Genomic DNA, 25,743 nt, shown 5'->3' on the forward strand with positions numbered 1-25,743 from the left:
CCTCAGACAAAGTTGTTCTTCTTAGTAGATGCAGCTCTATCTTCACAGTACTTGTCTTAGTCATCTAGTGCTGCTATAACAGAAATACCTGAAGTGGATGGCTTTAACAAAGAGAAATTTATTTCTTCACAGTAAAGTAAGTTAAAAGTCCAAATTCAGGGCATCAGCTCCAGGGGAACGATTTCTCTGTTGGCCTTCTCATCAATCTTCCCCTAGACTAGGAGCTTCTCTGCACAGGAGCCCCAGGTCCTAAGGATGTGCTCTGCTCCCAGCTGCTTTCTTGGTGGTATGAGGTCCCCCCTCTCGCTTGCTTCCCTTTTCTTTTCAACTCTCGAGAGATAAAAGGTGGTGCAGGGCACACCTCAGGGAAACTCCCTCTACACTGGATCAAGGATGTGACCTGGGTAACGGTGTTACAATCCCACCCTAATCCTCTTTAACATAAAATTACAATCACAAAATGGAGCATGACCTAACCATGTTGGCACATATTTTGGGGCGACACAGTTCAATCCATGACAGTACTTATCACACCTGTAACAAAATAATTATTTTTTTGATGGCTATCTTATCCACTAGAATATTAACTCCATATCTTTGTTCATCCTTGTATTTAGAGAATTTCACAGGGTGCTTGAGAATTCAATAAATATTTTACAGATAAATGAATTAACTGCAGACTTCTTTACTTAGCATCTAGATTATCATGAATTTCATCTAATCAAACAAAATCTCTCCTGGTTCGCTGTACTTGTCGAACTCATTCCATTTCCATGAAGCTCTTCTTTTTTTTTCTTCAGAAATTACCTCTGTATTCTTGTTTCCCTGTGAAAGATCCTATTGTCTGTCCATGCCTACTTGATAGACCTTTTGATGAGTCATCGTTCTTTTCATGAGTTGCTGTTATTGCTGTTGTTAGGTGCCATCCAGTCGATTTCTACTCATAGTAACCCTATGTACAACAGAATAAAACTCTGCTATCCTGCTGCCACCATCACAATCATTGTTATGCTTGAGCCCATTCTTACAGCCACTATGTTAAATCATCTCCTTGAAGGTCTTCCTATTTTTGCTGACACTCTACTTTACCAAGCATGATGCCCTTCTCCAGGGACTGGTCCTTCCTGATGTCATGTCCAAAGTATGTGAGATGAAGCCTTGCCATCCTTTCTTCCAAGGAGCATTTTGGCTGTGCTTCCTCCAAGACAGATTTTCTGGCACTATATTGGACATTGTTCCGTTGCTATTCATAAAGTTTTCACTGGTTAATTTTTTTCAGAAGTAGACCACATGTTCCTTCTTCCTAGTCTGTCTTAGTCTGGAAGCTCAGCTGAAACCTTAATCCCATGGTTGACCCTGTTGGCATTTGAAATACCTGCAGCATAGCTTCCAGCATCACAGCAACATGCAAGCCACCACAATAAGATAGATGCTCATTTTGACACTAGTTCATTTGACTGAGTCCCTGCTGCCTGTGGCCAAATCTCCTTGATGTCAACAGCCAGTCTGCTTGAATCTTTCCCTACAAATTATTGCCAAGCTGATCTGGAAACCCAACTTCAACACAAAGAAAAGTTAGCTTGGATTCCTAATTTGAATTATTTCCATGTTGTTACTCTGAAAAAGACATGTCACCTCTCTGTTTCCTTAGAAGAAAATCAGGGGAGAACTTATAAAGCAATTGTGAGTACTAAATTATGTCAGCAAAGAAAAAACACATCACATATGAGATAATTAATGCATAATATATCCTTCATTCCTTTCCCCATGCTAACAAGACCTTAAGATGTAAGGGCTCCTGTCTAGGTCACCGACTGTGTCACCATTGATAGACTCTGGACAAGATCCTTTTTCCAGGGAGATGAAGTTTAAACAGAAAGAAGTTTAAACAAAATTGGAAAACTTTTGCCTCATCTATTTTCTTTTTTCACAAAGAAGACTTTTTATTTGTCACCACTAAAATTCTGAATTTTTAACAGACTCTCAAACTGGTAGTTCATATCTATCAGTTTGTTCAGCTTGTAGCACCTGTCTCATTCCCACTAGCTATTCTAGAATTACTACCTGCACCATGAAGGTCCATGAGCTTTCTCAGTTCAAACTTGGGCTTCTTCAGCATTTTTACTTTCCTAACTAACACATCATGGAGAGGGTAAATAGATTGGGAAAACTTTTCTTTGTTTTTCTCGTTGCTGTCTGGAGTCAACTTATTGACCACTTCTTTCAAGTCATTTGTCTACCCTTTCTGGGCCATAATTCCATTATCTTCTTGGAAGAGGGCTTCCAAATCTCATTGTTGCATTTTTTAATAAAACCAACACAAAATAGACGAAGTAAATAACCATTGGTTGCCTTAATATCAACATGAACTTCAGTCACGGTCTGCCATTTTTTTTTTTTAATTAATTTTTATTAAGCTTCCAGTGAACATTTACAAATCCAATCAGTCTGTCACACGTAAGTTTACATACATCTTACTCCCTTCTCCCACTTGCTCTCCCCCTATTGAGTCAGCCCTTTCAGTCTCTCGTTTCGTGACAATTTTGCCAGCTTCCCTCTCTCTCTATCTTCCCATCCCCCCTCCAGACAAGAGTTGCCAACACACTCTCAAGTGTCCACCTAATATAATTAGCTCACTCTTCATCAGCATCTCTCTCCCCCCCACTGACCAGTCCCTTTCATGTCTGATGAGTTGTCTTCGGGCATGGTTCCTGTCCTGGGCCAATAGAAGGTCTGGGGAGCATTGCCGCCGGGATTCCTCCAGTCTCAGTCAGACCCTTAAGTATGGTCTTTTTATGAGAATTTGGGGTCTGCATCCCACTGATCTCCTGCTCCCTCAGGAGTTCTCTGTTGTGCTCCCTGACAGGGCAGTCATCGATTGTGGCCGGGCACCAACTAGTTCTTCTGGTCTCAGGATGATGTAGGTCTCTGGTTCATGTGGCCCTTTCTGTCTCTTGGGCTCTTAGTTGTCGTGTGACCTTGGTGTTCTTCATTTTCCTTTGCTCCAGGTGGGTTGAGACCAATTGATGCATCTTAGATGGCCGCTTGTTAACATTTAAGACCCCAGACGCCACATTTCAAAGTGGGATGCAGAATGTTTTCATAACAGAATTAGTTTGCCAATTGACTTAGAAGTCCCCTCAAACCATGTTCCCCAGACCCCCGCCCCTGCTCCGCTGACCTTTGAAGTATTTATTTTATCCCGGAAACTTCTTTGCTTTTAGTCCAGTCCAACTGAGCTGACCTTCCATGTATTGAGTGTTGTCTTTCCCTTCACCCAAAGCAGTTCTTATCTACTGATTAATCAATAAAAAAACCTCTCCCTCCCTCCCTCCCTCCCCCCTTCGTAACCACAAAAGTATGTGTTCTTCTCAGTTTTTACTATTTCTCAAGATCTTATAATAGTGGTCTTATACAATATTTGTCCTTTTGCCTCTGACTCATTTCGCTCAGCATAATGCCTTCCAGGTTCCTCCATGTTATGAAATGTTTCACAGATTCGTCACTTTTCTTTATCGATGCGTAGTATTCCATTGTGTGAATATACCACAATTTATTTACCCATTCATCCGTTGACGGACACCTTGGTTGCTTCCAGCTTTTTGCTATTCTAAACAGAGCTGCAATAAACATGGGTGTGCATATATCTGTTTGTGTGAAGGCTCTTGTATCTCTAGGGTATGTTCCGAGGAGTGAGATTTCTGGATTGTATGGTAGTTCTATTTCTAACTGTTTAAGATAACACCAGATACATTTTCCAAAGTGGTTGTACCATTTTACATTCCCACCAGCAGTGTATAAGAGTTCCAATCTCTCCGCAGCCTCTCCAACATTTATTCTTTTGTGTTTTTTGGATTAATGCCAGCCTTGTTGGTGTGAGATGGAATCTCATAGTAGTTTTAATTTGCATTTCTCTAATGGCTAATGATAGTGAGCATTTTCTTATGTATCTGTTGGCCGCCTAAATATCTTCTTTAGTGAAATGTGTGTTCATATCCTTTGCCCACTTCTTGATTGGGTTGTTTGTCTTTTTGTGGTTGAGTTTTGACAGAATCATGTAGATTTTAGAGATCAGGCGCTGGTCTGAGATGTCGTAGCTGAAAATTCTTTCCCAGTCTGTAGGTGGTCTTTTTACTCTTTTGGTGAAGTCTTTAGATGAGCATAGGTGTTTGATTTTTAGGAGTTCACAGTTATCTGGTTTCTCTTCATCATTTTTGGTAATGTTTTGTATTCTGTTTATGCCTTGTATTAGGGCTCCTAGGGTTCTCCCAGTTTTTTCTTCCATGATCTTTATCGTTTTAGCCTTTATGTTTAGGTCTTTGATCCACTTGGAGTTAGTTTTTGTGCATGGTGTGAGGTATGGGTCCTGTTTCATTCTTTTGCAAATGGATATCCAGTTATGCCAGCACCATTTGTTAAAAAGACTATCTTTTCCCCAATTAACTGACACTGGTCCTTTGTCAAATATCAGCTGCTCATACGTGGATGGATTTATATCTGGGTTCTCAATTCTGTTCCATTGGTCTATGTGCCTGTTATTGTACCAGTACCAGGCTGTTTTGACTACTGTGGCTGTATAGTAGGTTCTGAAATCAGGTAGAGTGAGGCCTCCCACTTTCTTCTTCTTTTTCAGTAATGCTTTTTTTTTTTGCTTATCCGGGGCTTCTTTCCCTTCCATATGAAATTGGTGATTTGTTTCTCTATCCCCTTAAAATACGACATTGGAATTTGGATCGGAAGTGCGTTATATGTATAGATGGCTTTTGGTAGAATAGCCATTTTTACTATGTTAAGTCTTCCTATCCATGAGCAAGGGATGTTTTTCCACTTAAGTAGGTCCTTTTGAATTTCTTGTAGTAGAGCTTTGTAGTTTTCTTTGTGTAGGTCTTTTACATCCTTGGTAAGATTTATTCCTAAGTATCTTATCTTCTTGGGGGCTACTGTGAATGGTATTGATTTGGTTATTTCCTCTTCGGTGTTCTTTTTGTTGATGTAGAGGAATCCAAGTGATTTTTGTATGTTTATTTTATAACCTGAGACTCTGCCAAACTCTTCTATTAGTTTCAGTAGTTTTCTGGAGGATTCCTTAGGGTTTTCTGTGTATAAGATCATGTTATCTGCAAATAGTGATAACTTTACTTCCTCTTTGCCAATCCGGATACCCTTTATTTCTTTGTCTAGCCTAATTGCCCTGGCTAGGACTTCCAGCATGATGTTGAATAAGAGCGGTGATAAAGGGCATCCTTGTCTGGTACCCATTCTCAAGCGAAATGCTTTCAGGTTCTTTCCATTTAGAGTGATATTGGCTGTTGGCTTTGCATAGATGCCCCTTATTATGTTGAGGAATTTTCCTTCAATTCCTATTTTGGTAAGAGTTTTTATCATAAATGGGTGTTGAACTTTGTCAAATGCCTTTTCTACATCAGTTGATAAGATCATGTGGTTTTTATCTTTTGTTTTATTTATGTGATGGATTATATTAATGGTTTTTCTGATATTAAACCAGCCTTGCATACCTGGTATAAATCCCACTTGATCGGGGTGAATTATTTTTTTGATGTGTTGTTGGATTCTATTGGCTAGAATTTTGTTGAGGATTTTTGCATCTATGTTCATGAGGGATATAGGTCTATAATTTTCTTTTTTTGTAATGTCTTTACCTAGTTTTGGTATCAGGGAGATGGTAGCTTCACAGAATGAGTTGGGTAGTATTCCGTCATTTTCTATGCTTTGAAATACCTTCAGTAGTAGTGGTGTTAACTCTTCTCTGAAAGTTTGGTAGAACTCTGCAGTGAAGCCATCCGGGTCAGGGCTTTTTTTTGTTGGGAGTTTTTTGATTACCGTTTCAATCTCTTTTTTTGTTATGGGTCTATTTAGTTGTTCTACTTCTGAATGTGTTAGTTTAGGTAGGTAGTGTTTTTCCAAGAATTCATCCATTTCTTCTAGGTTTTCAAATTTGTTAGAGTACAATTTTTCGTAGTAATCTGAAATGCTTCTTTTAATTTCATTTGGTTCTGTTGTGATGTGGTCCTTCTCGTTTCTTATTCGGGTTATTTGTTTCCTTTCCTGTATTTCTTTAGTCAGTCTAGCCAATGGTTTATCAATTTTGTTAATTTTTTCAAAGAACCAGCTTTTGGCTTTGTTAATTCTTTCAATTGTTTTTCTGTTCTCTGATTCATTTAGTTCAGCTCTAATTTTTATTATTTGTTTTCTTCTGGTGCCTGATGGGTTCTTTTGTTGCTCACTTTCTATTTGTTCAAGTTGTAGGGACAGTTCTCTGATTTTGGCTCTTTCTTCTTTTTGTATGTGTGCATTTATTGATATAAATTGGCCTCTGAGCACTGCTTTTGCTCTGTCCCAGAGGTTTTGATAGGAAGTATTTTCATTCTCGTTGCATTCTATGAATTTCCTTATTCCCTCCTTGATGTCTTCTATAACCCAGTCTTTTTTCAGGAGGGTATTGTTCATTTTCCAAGTATTTGATTTCTTTTCCCTAGTTTTTCTGTTATTGATTTCTAGCTTCATTGCCTTGTGGTCTGAGAAGATGCTTTGTAATATTTCGATGTTTTGGACTCTGCAAAGGTTTGTTTTATGGCCTAATATATGGTCTATTCTAGAGAATGTTCCATGTGCACTAGAAAAAAAAGTATATTTTGCAGCAGTTGGGTGGAGAGTTCTGTATAAGTCAATGAGGTCAAGTTGGTTGATTGTTGTAAGTAGGTCTTCCGTGTCTCTGTTGAGCTTCTTACTGGATGTCCTGTCCTTCTCCGAAAGTGGTGTGTTGAAGTCTCCTATTATAATTGTGGAGGTGTCTATCTCCCTTTTCAATTCTGTTAAAATTTGATTTATGTATCTTGCAACACTGTCATTGGGTGCATAAATATTTAATATGGTTATGTCTTCCTGATCAATTGTCCCTTTTATCATTATATAGTGTCCTTCTTTATCCTTTGTGGCGGATTTAAGTCTAAAGTCTATTTTGTCAGAAATTAATATTGCTACTCCTCCTCTTTTTTGCTTATTGTTTGCTTGATATACTTTTTTCCATCCTTTGAGTTTTAGTTTGTTTGTGTCTCTAAGGTGTGTCTCTTGTAGGCAGCATATAGATGGATCGTGTTTCTTTATCCAGTCCGTGACTCTCTGTCTCTTTATTGGTGCATTTAGTCCATTTACATTCAGCGTAATTATAGATAAATGTTTTTAGTGCTGTCATTTTGATGCCTTTTCATGTGTGTTGTTGGCCATTTCGTTTTTCCACATACTTTTTTGTGCTGAGACGTTTTTCTTATTAAATTGTGAGATCCTCATTTTCATAGTGTTTGACTTTATGTTAGTTGAGTCTTTACGTTTTTCTTGGCTTTTATCTTGAGTTATGGAGTTGATATTCCTTTTTGTGGTTACCTTATTATTTACCCCTATTTTTCTAAGAAAAAACCTAACTTGTATCGTTCTATATCGCCTTGTATCACTCTCCATATGGCAGTTCAATGCCCCCTGTATTTAGTCCCTCTTTTTGATTATTGTGATCTTTTACCTATTGACTTCCATGATTCCCTGTTATGTGTATTATTTATTTATTTTTAAATTAATCTTAATTTGTTTGTTTTTGTGATTTCCCTATTTGAGTTGATATCAGGACGTTCTGTTTTGTGACCTTGTATTGTGCTGGTACCTGATATTATTGGTTTTCTGACCAAACAATCTCCTTTAGCATTTCTTGTAGCTTTGGTTTGGTTTTTGCAAATTCTCTAAACTTGTGTTTGTCTGTAAATATCTTAATTTTGCCTTCATATTTCAGAGAGAGTTTTGCTGGATATATGATCCTTGGTTGGCAGTTTTTCTCCTTCAGTGCTCTGTGTATGTCGTCCCATTCCCTTCTTGCCTGCATAGTTTCTGCTGAGTAGTCTGAACTTATTCTTATTGATTCTCCCTTGAAGGAAACCTTTCTTTTCTCCCTGGCTGCTTTTAAAATTTTCTGTTTATCTTTGTTTTTGGCAAGTTTGATGATAATATGTCTTGGTGTTTTTCTTTTTGGATCAATCTTAAATGGGGTTCGATGAGCATCTTGGATAGATATCCTTTCGTCTTTCATGATGTCAGGGAAGTTTTCTGTCAGGAGTTCTTCAACTATTTTCTCTGTGTTTTCTGTCCCCCCCTCCCTGTTCTGGGACTCCAATCACTCGCAAGTTATCCTTCTTGATAGAGTCCCACATGATTCTTAGGGTTTCTTCATTTTTTTTAATTCTTTTATCTGATTTTTTTTCAGCTATGTTGATGTTGATTCCCTGGTCCTCCAGATGTCGCAGTCTGCATTCTAATTGCTCGAGTGCTCCTCTGACTTCCTATTGCGTTGTCTAATTCTGTAATTTTATTGTTAATCTTTTGGATTTCTACATGCTGTCTCTCTATGGATTCTTGCAACTTATTAATTTTTCCACTATGTTCTTGAATAATCTTTTTGAGTTCTTCAACAGTTTTATCAGTGTGTTCCTTGGCTTTTTCTGCAGTTATCCTAATTTCATTTGTGATATCATTAAGCATTCTGTAAATCAGTTTTTTATATTCTGTATCTGATAATTCCAGGATTGTACCTTCGTTTGGGAAAGATTTTGATTCTTTTGTTTGGGGTGTTGGAGAAGCTGTCATGGTCTGCTTCTTTATGTGGTTTGATATGGACTGCTGTCTCTGAGCCATCACTGGGAAACTAGTTTTTCCAGAAAATCTGCTAAAAAAAAAATGCAGTCAGATCCCTATCAGAGTTCTCCCTCTGGCTCAGGCTATTCGGATGTTAATGGAGCCGCCTGGGGAGGGTAGGGGAGGGATCAGAGAGATAGGAGAGTAGCACCTCAGAATATAGCCAGAGTTGCTTGTCTTTCTTGGAATGACTATTATATCTGAGATTTCCGCGGGGTGCGTCGCCTATGTGTACTGGCTGTGTGGAGATTGCCCCTGGGGGGTCTGGCACGCTTGAGTCACGGTCAGATCCTCCGCTGTCAGCCCCACCCCCTAGGTTAAGGCTCCCCTACTGGGTCGGTGCACTCCTGACTCCAAAATCAGTCGCTGCCTCCCGGGGACTCCCCGTCCCGCCAGCCGCGTCACGCGCCGCCTCCGCGAACCAGCTGGGACCCTCCCGGGGTCAATTCAGGGGGATGTAGCTGCTCCCCGTGCTCACGCCACGCCCGCGCCCACCAAAATCCTGGCGGGACGGCTTCCCGGCTGGGACGCTGGTCTCCCCGCTCCAAGACCAGTCGCTGCCTCCCCGGGGACTTCTCCCACCGGCTACGCCACCACGCGGCCCACGCGAACCGGCTCGGCCCCCTCCCAGAATGAGTTCGGAGGCTAGGGCTGGGCCCCTTGTCTGTGCCGTCTGCCCCCATGGGCTCTGCCCCGAATTGGGCTCCGAAGGTCACCTGACTGGTACACTGGCTCCAGGCTCTGAAAACAATCACTGCCTCCCCGTATTTGTTCGTTCTCTGTCTGTAAATCTGTGTTTGTTGTTCCGAGTTCGTAGATTGTTATGTATGTGATCGATTCACTTGTTTTTCCAAGTCTTTGTTGCAAGAGAGATCCGCGGTAGCGTCCATCTAGTCTGCCATCTTGGCCCCGCCCATTTTTTTGACTATCGAGCACATTTTGTCATGGGTAAGATCCAGGCCTTGGAAGTTGGTCAGGCAGTTTTTTTCCCTGAACATCCTCAGTAACTAGCTTGAATTTTGTAAATGCAACTTCATCATTCTGCAGACCACGTCTCACTTCAAAAATATGATCCTTAAAAATGCCTTCAGATGCAAACTTTTGTTTCTTGAGCCCTTGTGACTAGCTTTTTCCCAATATTTCTTATATTGAACATAGCTGGTACTTTCACATCATACCAATCTTTCTTAAAAAAATGGATCAATCTCTTTCCTCTTGGCTCTTTTTTCCCCACCTTTTGTAAGGCACTTGTTCTTGCCAACTGCTGTGGTGATTCTCAGAGAGGCAAAAGATTGCCTGTTCTATTATTACCAAACAAACCTAAACTTCCTATCTTCTCTGAACTTATTTCTATAGAAAAGTGCTCTTATGAAATCTTGAAATGACTCATTAATATCTTTAGTTTTGCAATGTTTTTCCATACTCATATCTTGCATACTGTAAATATGGTGTGCATGTAACCACATGGCATTCTAGAGCCACAGCACAATTTAAAGAATGTTATTTGAAAAGGGTGTATTGTAAGGTGCCTTTTGAGAGTTTACAAGATGCTTTCTCATCTCTCTTCATTAATGGGAGTACTGATGAGATCTTCAAAGATATCCAAGACACATGTCCACTGCTATCCTTTTTTTCCCATGCCAGGTAAAGTCAATATATCTAGCAACTCCCTCATACTTTACTCCAAAATTACCATAAGCATGTAAGTATCTTGAGTCAGAATTAAAAACACAAATGTCCCATTTTTTTTCCCCACACACAGAACAACTGCTAATTTCAATTAAAGAAAATAGCCCTAATATAAATTTTTCTGGAGTTACAAATTAGTGGAAGCTCAAACCTAGCAACAACGTAGGAAAACGGACTTTTATTTTATCAAGAATTATTTGGCTGTTATTAACCATGCTTATGCTCTGCCGTGTGTAAGTTCCAGTATTATAGTAGGTTTCTATGAAAGAGCAAAAGTGTTAGTGATACGAGCTCTCAATGGCGTACTTAGCTATTCAACTTTTTTGGAGAGGTTGGCTATTTGGCTCTTGGAAGAATTATGGGATTTTCATGTCAACAAAAAGCAATTTCTTGAGCTTCCACTCTAAAATGTAGAATTATATACAATGCAGTTTATTTATGTACTCGAGGAGTCCTAGGGTGGTGCAAATGGCTAAGTGTTTGACTACTAGTGGGAAGGGTGGCAATTCAAATCCACCCAGAGGTGCCTCAGAAGACAAGAACGGTGGTCTGCTTCCAAAAGGTCACAGCCTTGACAACCCTATCGAGAAATTCTACTCTAAACACATGGGTTTGCTATGAGTCAGAATTGACTTGATGGAAATCAACGGTGACTTTTATGTACAAATCACTAATACACTCAGCTTATAAACAAATGGTTGGAAGTTTTGAGTCCACCCAGAAGTACCTTAGAAGAAAAGTCTGGTGGTCTATTTCCTAAAGATTACAGCCACTGACAAAAAACATATGCCTGTTTATGCATTCTATTATTGTGCCTTCAATTACAAGAAAACCCTATGGTGCACAATTCTACTCTGACATACATGGGGTCTCCATGAGTCAAAACTGACTTGATAGAAACTGGTTTGGTTTTTGGATTCACATACTCAGAACCATTATCAGCCATAGAAAATTCAACTGGTGCAGAAATCCCTTTAAAAACAAAACAAAACAAAACATTGCTTTCGAGTCAATTCAGGCTCATAGCGACCCTGTAGGGCAGGGTAGAACTGCCCCATAGGGTTTCAAAGGAGCAGCTGGTGGATTCGAACTGCCAACCTTTTGGTTGGCAGCCAAGATTTTAACCCACTATGTCACCAAGCCTCTAAAAAAAAAAAATTTTTTTTCCAAGCCTCTAGGTGCTCTTAAAATCATCCTTGAATTATTATAGAAATGGGTGATCATCGTGATGGTTAATTTTATGTGTCAGCTTAGCTAGGCTATGGTTCTCAGAGGTTTGATGAAACACTAGTCTAGTTGCTGTTCCATAGTGTAATCTAATGCAATGCAATGTAATTACTTTCTATGATGTAATCTAATACAATGTAATCAATCAGCTGAAAAGGGAGTGTTCTTAGGGTGCCTTCTGCCTCTAGAGTGTAAATAGATATTTTGGCATAATTTGCTGTCTCTTTTCATTCTGCGTTCTTTCCTTCCCCTGACTTAAAAATCTTGGGACACAAGCTTGCAAAAGTCCCCACCCTACCACTTGACCTACAGACTTTGTAATTGCCAGTTCCCCACAATCCCATGAATCATCAGGAGTCTCTAGTCCATTGTCTGACCTAAAAATTTTGGACTTGCCAACCCCCTGAAGTAAATCTCCTTCTACGTATAGATATCTTATTAGTGGTTTCTCTAGAGAATCCTAAGAGTCATTAAAATATGGATATGGTTGAATAAGATAACAGGAAAATAATCTAGAGAAACCAGAAAAAGGCATGTTAAATCAACAACAAATGAAGTTAATGTTTACTGTTTAAGTTTTTTCCAATGTTTTACCATATTGATCTCTTGTTAACGGGACTCCTGAGTATCCCTATGCCCTCACTTAAAATTTTTACGTTTAAATAATGCCCTTGAGCTAGTCTCAGACAGTGCTGATCAGAAAAGAAAACCAGTTTCAAGTAAAAAATGACATTTGATCAATTGAATCAAAAGGCACAAATTATTTGTTGATTTAAAAAATAGCACTAAAAATATAGGTATCTAAGTTTTTGTCCATGACTGGAAATATGTTTAATGAATTTTTTTGTCAGACTCTGTTTATGCATATAAAGAGAGTATCACTGGAAACAAATTCTGCTAACACAAAATGGACTCCTTTATACATGATTAATTTTCCTCACTCTTGATGTCAAACCACCTTTAAGCACAGTAGTCCTGAAGCCTGAGTAAGTGAATACCTCATAAAACGTAGAGTGGTAGGTCTTCAAACACGCTCTTTCAAATGATGTGCTTTGTACCTCTATTAAAAACATGTACAATGAGCCTGTTTCTGGTAGGAAACTTTTAAGAACTTCCTGTTTCATATTAGGAAAAAATATCATTAAAAAAAAGTATACTTTACTCTTTTCTAACTTAGTTTACTAAGAATTAAGGTGTTGTAGAGAAACGTCCTCTTAAAAGACAAGTCCCTAACCCCACATATTGAGATTACTATTGGTTGCCAACATTTACCAACTGCAACAAAGAAAAAAAAAAAAAGGTAGATAAATCTTGAAGGTAAATGCTTAGTTTCCTGAACTGTTCAGGTGCTATTTCTGAATAATTCTTCTTAAAATGAGTAATTGTTTTGTTTGTTGTGAATCACTTCAGTAATAGCTAAGGTGGGAGATCTAAGGGAAGCATTAGCTGAGGAGCTTACACTCTTCTTGTGAACACAGCACTTGGTGTAAATCATATCGTACGCTCTGGATTCAGAACCTAATGTTTGAAAATAGGCTCTATTACTTACTAAGGTGAGACTTTTGTGCAATGGCTTATATTCTCCAAGCCCAGATACCTTTAAGTAAAACCATGCATAAATACCTCCTTGATAGAAATATTATCAAAATAAAATAAATTGCATAGGTAAAGATGCCTTAGATGGGAAATCCATTTGGCTAAATAGAGCATTGTAATTATTTTGATCACTGTTGTCTGTTATCTATTGTCACAATGGTCTAAGGTGAGACATATTCACAAAACCTAGTGCCTTAAGCCAATACGCATGTATTTAGCTTATAGGTCTGAGGTAGGTTAAGTTGCTCCTCTCTTCTCACTTGTGCTCATTCATGGATCTGCAGTCAACTTCATGTTACCTAAGCAGCTCCACTCACGTTGGCTGGGCTTTCTGGGCAGTGTTTTTAGGTCTTGGCTAGGGCAACTGGGCATTCTTCCACATTGACTCCCACCTGCTAGCACCCTAACCCAGGCTTCTTTTATACGCTGGCAGCAGGTTTCCAACAGAATGATCAGAAGCATGCAAAACCTTTTGAGGCCAGGCTCCAAACTGGCACAGTACCAGTTCTGCCACATTCTCTTGGTCAAAGTAAGTCACAAAGCCAGCTTAGATTGAAGTTATATAGAAATAGATGCCACCTCTTGATGACAGGGCCTGCAAAGTCACATTGGAAATGGCATGGGTAGAGTCGTAACAAACCATAAAACCAAACCCATTGCAGTCGAGTTGATTCTGACTCATAGTGACCCTATAGGAAAGAGTAGAACTGCCCCATAGTTTCCAAGGAGTGTCTGGTGGATCTGAACTGCTGACCTTTTTAGTTAGCAGCCATAGCACTTAATTGCTATGCCACAAGAGTTTCCATGGGTAGAGGAATGGGTTTGAAGAACTGTAGCTATTTTTGCAATCAATCTACCACTCTTATTGAATTATGCCCCCACCCAACAAGTATGTGTTGGGGTACTGGCCCCTATACCTGTGGATATAATCATATTTGGAAATAAGTCTTTTTTTGTTGTTATGTTAATGGGATTATATCAATTAAGGGGGTGTGTTCTAAACCTCATCGCTTCTACATTATAAAAAGAGCATATTAGGAGCCCCTGGTGGCACAAATATTTAAGCGTTCCACTACAAGCCACAAAGCTGGCAGTTCCAACCCACTCAGCAGTGCCGTGGGAGACAGGCCTGGCAATCTGCTTCCAAAAGGTCAGAGCCTTGAAAATCCTATACAGTAGTTCTACCCTGCACACTTGGGGTCACCTGGATGTCAACCAACAAAAACATGACTGTAGGTGGAGTCTATGTTACAGGTTGCATCTCAACCTACATTTAAAAAGAGCAGATTAAACACAGAGAGAGGGGGAAGACAGATGCTCTCTGATGATGATGGGGGCTGATGGATCTACAAGCCCAGGAAGCCAAGGACTACCATTACTAGAAGCTGAAAAAGACAAAGAAGTACCTCACCCTAGAGCCATGCTCTGAGTTTGGCCTTCTAACCTCTTGAGCTTAAAGAAAATAAATTTCTGTTCTTTAAAGCCACCTACTTGTGGTATTTCTGTTACAGCAGCATTAAGTAAATAAGACACTTGTAAAGATAATAGGCTCATGAATTGATAACAGAATAATACACATTCAAATTGTGTGGTAGGTGTAGAGTTTTTTTTCTTGACCTAGATATGAGAAGTTGAAAGTAAACACTGTATCTGGAAAAAAGATAATACGTTGTAGGAGATAGATAATCTTGTATGTAACGTGCCCCATAAGAGAAAAAAAAAAGAGAACTTGAGGAAATTAAAGGAATAAGCACAGAGGCGAATACTGAAGGGTAAAAATACCTCATGGCTACATTACTTTATCCCGCATTTGAAAGTCCTTTGATTTCCACACTGAGCATATGAATGTGCGGTGAATATTTAATGATCTATATTTCTAGGCTTAATAGTTTTGAATCCTTAGTAAATACTAATGTTTTTATTTGACAACTTTCATCCTCTTAAAAAACTACAAATATGTTTTGTAGAACAGAAATGAATTCCTTGTTTATATTCCAATGTTTATAATATTGTATTAATCAGGTTTGCTTTGTCTATATTATGGTAACAAATAAACCCTGGATGTTAATGTTGTAATACAATTTAAGTTTACTTTTGCTTATATTAAATCCAGGGCAGGCTAGATAGCCCTCCTCTGTTTTGTACCTATGCCTTCTGCCTTCCAAGGTACTGAAGCAGGGGAAGAAACGAGTGGGAAATGCCATAAGATGCAGAGAAACAAAAAGAAAGGATGTGGCAACTTTCTTATATTTTTATCAAAAAAGAATTTTCTTATTTTTTCATGTCTATGTTAAGAGCTCAGGCTGCTAACCAAAAGGTCGGCAGTTCAAATCCACCAGCTGCTCCTTGGAAACCGTATGGGGCACTTCTACTCTTTCCTATAGGGTTGCTACGAGTTGAAATCGACTTGATGGCAATGGGTATGTTCTTTAAGGCAGAATATAGGGATAACCCAGTTAGGTTGCCTCTGCCATATTTTTTGTCCTCCTTACAGGAGAACCAGGTTTGATTCCTGGCTAACACACCTCAAGTGCAACCACCACCTGTCTGTCGGTGGAGGCTTGTGTCTTACCATGATGCTGGACAGGTTTCAGCAGTGTTCTCAGAGTTAAGACAGACTAGGAAGAAAGGGCTGGCAATCTACTTCCAAAAATTAGCCAGTGGAATTTCTATGGATCACAACAGTTCCACTGGTAAACAGTCATGGGGATGGCACAGGACTGGGCAACGTTTGGTTCCACTGTGCATGGCATTGCCATGATTCAAGTGCCCAACTCAACAGCAGCTAACAAAAACAACTGCCATACATAAAGCAGATACAGCAAAACCTGTGAAAGTAGGAATCTGTGTAAGGTGGAAACCTGTCAAAGAAGGAAAATGAAAATATTTTCCACTGAAAGAAGCAATAGAAAAGTGGTAAGACTGAACACTGTCAAAGGTGGAAAGCTTGCAAGACTCAGAAAAACAAGACAGTCTATCAAGTTCCAGAGGTCATAGGTTTCACTGAATTAAAAAGAAAGAGTAGTACCCTTGGATGTAGCTTTATTGCCTATGGCAACACTTTTATTCAGTCATTACAGCATGGTGCCTACATCTCTACTGCCCAGATTAGAAAATTATCTCTGTTTACACTGCCCTTCCCTCACTTCTCCACTCAGACCTCCAGTGAAGGGGCCTCACAATTACAGTTCCCATACAGCCTTTTGCTGTTTGAGACATTTCTGTTCATCATGGAACATATTTTGGCTCCGATGGTAGGCATTAGTTCAAGTTCAGCTGCATCCAATCTGTACTGTCATGTATTGCCCCATCTTTAGTAAATGTGAATGACCAAAGGGCTGGACAATACTACAGACGCATAGTATGTCCACTCATCTCATCTGATCCCTTCATCTTCCAACTTGCTGTGTGTCTTAGGCTGGGTTCTCTAGAGAAGCAAAACCAGTAATGCGTATAAATATATAGAGATTTATATTAAGGAAACATCTCACGTGATAGTAGTGGTTGGAACACCCCAAGTCCTTGGATCAGGAGAGAGTCCTTTCCCAATTCACAGAGCCACAGAAGCTGGTGAACCCAAGATGAGCAGGCTGGAGAACAGGGATCCCCGCTCACAGGTTGTGACTGCCAAGGAATCCCCAAGGTTTCTCCTGAGTCAGCTGCAGAGGCTGGTGAACCCAAGATAGGCAGGCTGGAGAGCAAGACTCTTGCTCACAGGCCATGATGATCGGCAAATCCCAAGATGGACAGGTAAGTCCCAAGAACCAGAGGTCAGAAAAGAGATAGCTGCTGGATCCAGAACAAGCCAACCTTTGCAAGGTGAGCTGGAAAAAGGAAGTAGACCGTGGAAGGTGGAGAGATGAAGGCCGAGGAGGCAGTGAGCCACCACAGGCCCCACCCCTGCTGGTATCGCTCAGCAGATTCCATCAAAGGGGTGATCACATACCAAATTTCAACAGGAAAGTCATCACAACATTATACAACTGCCAAAACACTGAGAATCATGCCCCAGCCAAGTTGACACACAATCTTAACCATCACACTGTGACTCTTTCAAATATTGAATAAAGATACAGAAGGTCATTTACTCATTCAACCAAAGAAACTACCCACGTTTCCAAATTTGATGTGGAAAACAAACGTATTAAATCCTTCGACACTCTGGACCCTGGGTTCAAAGCTCCAAAGTATTAGCATATTGTAGTCCTTGAAATAACACTACAATGTAAGGTGTTTTATTTTTTTTTAATTGTGCTTTAGGTGAAAATGTACAGCTCAAGCTAGTTTCTCATAAAATTATGTTATGTGACCCTAGTTGCTATCCTCATAATGTGACAGCACACACCCCCTTTCCACCCCGGATTTCCCGTGTGCATTCAACCGGCTCCTGTCCCTTTCTGCCTTCTCATCTTGCCTTTGGACAGAAGCTGCCCGTTTAGTCTCGTGTATTTACTTGAACTAAGAAGCACACTCTTCATGAGTATCATTTTATGTTTTATAGTCTAGTCTATTCTTTGTCTAAGAGTTGGCTTTGGACATGATTTTAGTTGTGGATTAATGGAGAATCTGGGGGCCATGTCTTCTGGGGTTCCTCTAGTCTCTGTCAGGCCGTTAAATTAGGTTTTGTAAGAGCTAATTTGAGGATGCAATAGCTGAGCCTTTGGGAAGTGCCAGTGCTAGAATGCCAATGCAGATCTGCCTGACCCTGGTCCTTTCTACTGTACAGTTAACAAAATGACCACCTTATGGTCAAGATGAGAACTAATGATCAAGTCTTAAATGCTATTAAAAAAAAAAAGTAGCCTTTGTAATCAATCCTTTCTTCATAGTATAACTTTTATGCCACATAAACAAATGGGTCCATCACTCCATGAGAGGGCCCTCCTGAGTTCATTCTCACTTCCCTGAATTGGGCCCAACTTGCCATTGAGTCCAGAAGACACTGATTGCTAGAACACAACCTCCACCAAGACAGCCTCCACACCTAATTAGGACTAGTCAGTGACTGGATCCAAAATAAGTGTGCAGGGCAAGTGGCTCCTGCCTGTGGTATTCATGACAATAAGAACTGATGTGTTTAAGGCAAGAGCAAGATTTATGGCTCTCTTTACTGATATGATTTACTGAAAGTCGGCTTTTATTACCTAAGAGTCAGCAGCAGACATGTGCTGGGTGCACTCTGGATAAATGCCTGGGGTGCAGCTCTGTGGGTGGCTGCTAGGAGCAAAGAAGAGGAAAGGAAGAAAAAAAATTGAGAAATGATTTTACAGATGAGACACTTGTCAAAAACACAGAGACTACAGTGCTCCAGGAACAGCTGGTGATGATGAGGTCTAAAAAAAGGCACTGTTTGCAGGACATGGACAGTTGGAAGCCCTGTCACGTTAACTTCGGAGTGGGCAAGGCTGATTTATGGGGGGAGGGCTGATAATGGCAAAGAAATAAAGATTGATTTGTTCTAGAGAATGTCCGGAGAGTTGTGGTGCTGATGATGGAAGAAAAGAGGGAGGGAGACTGTGGTATTGGAGAAAGTGTCATCTGAACGTATACACATACAGGTGGATGGATTTCAAAATAAATAAATTATGGGAAAAATGATTATTATGCAAATAACTATCACATGGGTGTGGCTATATTACCAGGAAAGCTCTGATGCACAACCGTGTACAGAGCTATATAAATCCTGTCCTGAAGACGGGTATTCTACACCAGTTTGTATTTGCTGATTTCCTTCTCCGCATCAGCATTGTGCTAGGTACCACAATGAAAGAGAGAAACCTCAAGATTCAGGCTTCTTTTCTAAAAAATGTGGCTGGAGAAATAAGATGCAAAGCAGACAAGCAGTAAAACAAACCAAGTGTCTTAGTCATCTAGTGCTGCTATAACAGAAATACCAAAAATGGATGGTTTTAACAAAGAGAAATTTATTCTTTCACTGTCTAGTAGGCTACAAGTCCAAATTCAGGGCGTCAGCTCCAGGGGAAGGCTTTCTCTCTCTGTCAGCTCTGGAGAAATGTCCTTGTCATCAGTCTTCCCTTGGTCTGGGAGCATCTCTGTGTAGGAGCCTCAGGTCCAAAGGATGCGCTCTGCTCCTAGCACTGCTTTTTTGGTGATATGAGGTCCATACATCTCTCTGCTCACTTCTCTCTTTTATATCTGAAACGAGATTGGCTTAAGACATTACCTTATCTTGTAGACTTCATCAATATAATTGCCAATAATCCATTTTATTACATCATAGTGATAGGATTTACAACATATAGGAAAAAATCACAAAAAATGATGGACAATCACATAAAACAGTGGACAAACACACAATACTGAGAATCATGGTCCAGCTAAGTTGATAGATATTTTGGGTGGACACAATTAAATCCATGACCCCAAGGCATACCACTTTTACTTGGAAGGATCCTGGACACCTTCTCCCTCTTCAGTAGTTAATGCCTGGTTAAGCTTGTGCTCAAGTCAAGCTTCCCTGAGGAAACCACTGAGGACCCTAACCAGGTAACATCTCATCTAATTCACTTTCATAACAACTTGTACCTCTCATGACAGAGAATATTTTACCATGGCTGCTTTTGTTTATTTATTGCTACCCTGAGTCACACTATAATATATGCTCCTTTAGAGCAAGGACTTTAGATCAATAATGCCCTACACAGACCAAACCAAAGCCCCTTGCTGGCAAGTTGATTCAGACTCATAGTGACCCTAGAGTACGGAGTAGAACTGCCCCATAGGGTTTCCAAGGAGCAGCTGGTGGATTTGAACTGCAGACCTTTGGGTCAGCAGCCATAATTCTCTGTAGCTCTTAACCTCTGCACCCCCAGGGCTCTAGGGCATAGTAGGTGCTTAATAAATATTATTTGAATGAATTCTCTTCTTTATTCATTTATTAACAATATTCACTAAATACCTACCATGTGTTGGGCGCTACAACAAAAATTTGTTAGATGTTGACACATGCTTCGTAGAGAAGCTTTGTAAAGCAAGTGATGGGTGCGTATTTTAACTTGTGTGTTCCGGGAAAGACTGTGATATTTAAGGTGAGATTATACCAGCAGGGCTAAAGAGTCAAAAATCTGGAGAAGAAGCACTTCTGGAAGTGGGAAATAGCAACCAAAATGCCCCAAAATAGGGCAAACTTTACTTATTTGAGGAGCAGAAAAATCCGGCACAGCTAGAGTAGATTCATTAGCTTGTTCGTTTTTTTCATTTACTCACTCATTATAAAAATGACGTGGTGGTGGCATCTGACCTCCTCTAACTTCCCGAGGCAGAAGAATCAGGGACAACAACCCAAGGCTAAATCCTGTGAGGCAGAGATCAGACATGCCTCCTCTCTCCACTGTCTTTGCCAATTCTGACACCAACTGTCCCTTCTACGGCACTCTCTCCTTTTCTGCTGTGTTTGATAATTCATTGCAGTGGCCGCACAGAACTCACACACCATACTCAGTTATGGGGTTTATTAGGGAAGTAACAGTTTACAACTCTGGTTCAGGTATGCTCAAGATACAGTTCTCCCATCAGGACAGCCTCTTTTCTGCTGTGTTCACAGGCATGCCTCTCTTTGGCCCCATGGCCCCTGCCCTGCTCTGGGAAATGTTACAAAGCTGTTTTAGCTCTGGTGATAAGTGTCCAGAGACGCCCCACTCCGCCAGTAAGCCTTGCCCTGAAGACGTTCAGCTCTAGCTCCATGGGTTGGCAAACCTAGCTCTACCAAGTGCCTAGGGGCACCCTACCCCACCAGCAGGCTTCCTGCCTGAAGGCACTCAGCTTTCTCACTCCTTGGGTTAGGCCACCTCCTGCCAGTCTCCTGGTTCTGCTGCTGCTGATTCTCTGCCATTGTTTCTTGATGTCTTCAGTGTTACAGTTGTCTCTTTCTTTTGGTCTCCTGGTTCCAGGAACTCCTCAGCACAGGGATCCAGGGTCCAAAGGACGTGCTCCACTCCTGGCTCTTCTTCCTTGGTGGTAGTGAGATTCTCTCCTTCCACCTATGGGATGGCTCATTTTAAGCCTAGCAGGGAGGCAAAACTGACCAATTCCCTTGGTGGGTCACAATTGCCTTATTTGCATAGTCACACCCTATTACTTGGATGAGAGTTACAAGACTGTGGTGAGAAAGGCAACATACAGGTGATCCATCACACCACACTCATGTACTCTCTCTTTCTTTTAATGCCATTAGGCCCTATTCTAGGTATAGGGAACTAAGACCAATATAACATGAATCCAGCTTTCAAGGTGTTCACAGCTTAACAAAATACCTCACAGGGTCAGCAGAGAGCAGAGACACCATGGACGGGGAAGGTAAGAAGCCTTTGAAGGAGGATTGGGATGATGTGAGTAGACCACAGACAATGCCATTCTTTACAAAAAAATTCAATTCACTGCGTTTCATCACACATCATGACGTTGCTTGCCTTTTTCACAGTGTTGAGATTTCCGTGGATGGTGTCAAAGCAATAGTGGATAAAGCCGCTGACACTGTAGCATGATTCCAGCTACGAGCATCAAACTGAAGTTGTAGTCACTGAAAAACAGAAACAGCAAAACAAAAGCCGATTTCACTTAAGAAAGTCCTTGATGAATCAGTGAGAGTATAAATTTAATTAAATTTCAGCCTTGCTTTCATTTTTTTTTAATATTCTTTATGATGGAATGGCAGATACAAACTAATCACTTGTGTTCCATCTTAAAATATAATGGTTGTCTCAAGGAAATCATTTGTATGGTTTTTTGAATTGCAAGCTGAACTAGCCACTTCTTCCATGGAATATTGTTTTTATTTGAACGAAGATCTGACAGCAAACTTGAGCACTCAAGCTTCAGGATTTGGCAGACATATTCTTAAAAATGAACAGCATCAGCCTGTCACTTCAAGGAAAACAATATTTGCTGCCAATTAAAAATTTCAAGCCCTAGAGAGAAAATGAGAATTTTGGAAAACACAAATCTGCCACTGTGATCTTGACAGCTTATCAATAACTAAAGATTTTTCTGATTAGACTGACAGTGATATTAATAAATTGTGATTTTTTTTTGATAGTGTGTAATAAAATGTGTTAACATTGCAAGAGCTGGGTAACTCAAGTGAACTAATAATTTTTTCACGTGGCTGTGATAGTACAAAATCATGAATACTGAAAAGATACATTCAAAGTACAAGATAAAACAATGGATTTTTTTTTTAATTGTGGAGTGAAAGTTTACGGCTCGAGCTAATTTCTCATTCAAAAATTTATAAATATTGTTTTGTGACATTGGCTGCAATCCTCGCAATGTGATAGCATGTTCCCCCTTTCCACTGTGGGTTCCCTGTGTCCATTTGTCCAGTTGCTGTCCCTTCCCACCTTCTCACTCTGCTTTTGAACAGGAGTTGCCCGTTTGGTCAATCAAATATATGAAACCAATGGATTTTAACATACCAGAGTATGAACATTCATGTAAAACAAACTTTTCTACAATTACCTGAAAAGGCCTTTAAAATACTCTTCCTTTAGACAATTATTTATCTGCATGAGGCCACATTTTCTTCATACACATCAATGGAACAAGCATATTGCTACAGACTGAATGCAAAAGCAAATATGAGAATCTTCCCCTCTTCTACGTAGAGATATATTAAAGAGATTTGCAGTATATAAAACAATGTCGCTCTTGCTATTTCTTTGTTATTTTTCATAAAAGTGTCATTCATACTAGCGTGTAGCAGATGTGCTATTATTATTTTTGAATACATTAATAAACATGTTTATTTTTTAAACTCTAGAAAAATTCTGTTTTAATTTCTAATATGATAAATATTGGTATACACATAATCCACATAAACAAAATATAAAGGATTTGTGAGACCAAAATATTTGAGAACCACTGCTGTAGGGCATAATGAAAGTAACATCTGGCAATGTCTAATTGTCTTAGTCATCTAGTGCTGCTATAACAGAAATACTACAAGTGGATGACTTTAACAAACAGATGTCTATTCACTCTCTCACAGTCTAGTAGGCTAGAAGTCCAAATTCAGGGGAAGTCTTTCTCTTTCTGTGGACTCTGGAGAAAGGTCCTGTAATCAATCTTCCTGTGGTCTAGGAGCTTCTCTTCACAGGAACCTCACATCCAAAGGACATGCTCTGCTCTTGGCATTGTTTTCTTAGCAATAGGAGGTCCCCACATCTCTCGATTGGCTTCCATCATACCTCAAAAGAGATTGGCTTAAAACACAGTCTAATCTTGTAGATAGAGCCCTGCTTCATTAACATAACTGCCACCAATCCTATCTCATCAACCTTATAGAGATAGGATTTATAATACATAGGAAAATCACATCAGATGACAAAATGGTAGACAATCACACAATACTGGGAATCATGGCCCAACCAAGTCGACACATATTTTTAGGGGACAGAATTCAATCCAAGATACTAATATTAAAAGTACATGAAATTTCTGACTTTTTTTGGATTTGTAGATGAATCTTATAATACAGTTCATTTCTAGTGATAGCCATATGTTTAAAAATATTCTTTTTCTAAAATTCTTATGAATTGCACTTACATGAAAAATGTTTTACCCCTATATAGAGCATTCATTATTTTACTGTAAAAAGATAATAGCTAGCATTTGTTGATGGCTCAGGGTATGCCAGGCTCTTTTCTATGTGAATGATATGTATTAATTTAATACTCAAGGCTATGAGGTGCAAACTATCATTATTCTAATAGTTTTATATGAGGAATTTAAAGTAAAAAGAGTTAAGGAATTTACAAGGTAAGTAATAGGGAAATTGAGGCAATGGATTCCAGAATTCATATCACAGAATTATATAGTTAACAAACTGCAAAATATAGTTAACCCAAGTATGGAACATTAATAAATGCATTTGCTTTAAGAAAAATGTAATTTTAGCAGGCAGGTTGAAATTTCAACATTAGAGGCAAAGCAATACTTTTGATGCTGAAAGGCTAAAATTCCTTTGATCACCGGAAACTTCTCATGTGATACAAGCTCACTGTTTATTTTTATCCACTCCATAGCTCACACACACATGTGCTAAAAAGGAGAGAAAGTTTGCTGTTTTTTAAAACATTAACTACATATATTTGTTGTGCGCCATATTAGATATTTCACAACACATGAGCATAATTCTCCTCAAAGTAACATCAGAATTTTCACTTTAATCTCATTAGCTTTGGTCTTCTGACTAATGAGCCACTAAAGTCTTTAGCGGTAAAAGAGGCGAGGCATCTGCAGTCAGGGAAAAGCTGGTCAGCTTCTTCAGATCTGCCTATCTCTGAGAATTACTCTAATGTTTGAACTGTTGGGCCAATTACTGGTGCTCCTTCTGCCCTTTCAGCGCAAGCACCTCCCATATGGCTTTGATTTGGAAGCACTCAATTTATCAGAAGAGTTTGTTATGTTACAAAACTATTTGATGTCAAAGAAGCCATATGACCCTTTTTTGTGTACTTTTCCTGGAATGAGAAATCAATTTGCTCATCTTAAACTAAGTTGCGGCCTGAGGAGTCTTGAGCCAATGCTACATTCATAAACCAATGAGAAAAACAAAATTTGCAGAACGTATTCTCACATTCCTGGATGCACAGGGTGTTAGGAATGGAGGGGCCCATTTTCTAAGAGCTCTCCTCTCTGATGGATCTTAGTCCTTATGGAGCATCGGGTTCATTTATTTGGGGGCCTGGTTAAAAAGGTAGCTTTCTGGATCCAACCTCCAGAGGAGTTAATTCATCATAACCCAGGAATTTAAATTTTTGCAACTAGTGATTCTAATGCAGGTCTTTAAATCACATTTGAGAGACAATGCTTTTTACACTTGGCATTCTTTCCTGCCATTCCCTCTCCTCCCGCCCTGTTAATTTTGCCCAGGATTCTGTGCCCCGCAGATGGATCAGCTTAATCTTACTGTGCACCAAACGGTTGCCAACCAAACCGAAACCAAACCATTAGCTGTCAAGTCAGTTCTGACTCACAGCGACCCTATAGGACAGAGTAGAACTGCTCCAGGGGGTTTCCAAGGAGCAGTGGTGGAATTGTACTGCTGACATTTTGGTTAGCAGCCAAAAGCTTAATCACGGAGCTATTAGGGCCCCAAATGGATGCTAGTGACTCCCAAATATAGATCTCCAATTTTGAGCTAGTAAAAATAAAATAAATAATTTTTTTTTTTTTTTTTAACTAAGCTTCAGATTGGTTACCAGAGTGTCTGGTTCTCCCACAGGATGTTTGTGGTGAATTTTGTAGTTTTCTCCTCAGTATTGTTTCCCCTCCCTGAAGGTGCTGCAGCCATATGGTTTGAAGGATGACCCCAGGTCTAACAGAGCTAAATCCCAATAATCTCATTCCTCCTTGCCAGTAAGTGACTCAGGAATCAGGCCTAAACTGGTACATGCATGCCATACTGCTGTTCATCAGCATTGGGTCCTGTAAAGAGAACGTAAACCAATCATGGCAAATCCAATTTAAGAAGGAATGTGCCTCAGGAAGATGTCACTGACCAACTCTTCTTCAAAG

At 39.8% G+C, this 25,743-nt stretch overlaps 1 pseudogene; it reads right to left on the minus strand.

Moving 5' to 3' along the window:
- Positions 1 to 1,956: 1,956 nt before the first annotated feature.
- LOC135232914 (small ribosomal subunit protein eS1-like) lies at positions 1,957 to 21,058 on the minus strand (annotated as a pseudogene).
- Between the last annotated feature and the right edge of the window lie 4,685 nt (positions 21,059 to 25,743).

Source organism: Loxodonta africana, chromosome 12 (assembly GCF_030014295.1).
Source record: "Loxodonta africana isolate mLoxAfr1 chromosome 12, mLoxAfr1.hap2, whole genome shotgun sequence".
Lineage (NCBI taxonomy): Eukaryota > Metazoa > Chordata > Mammalia > Proboscidea > Elephantidae > Loxodonta > Loxodonta africana.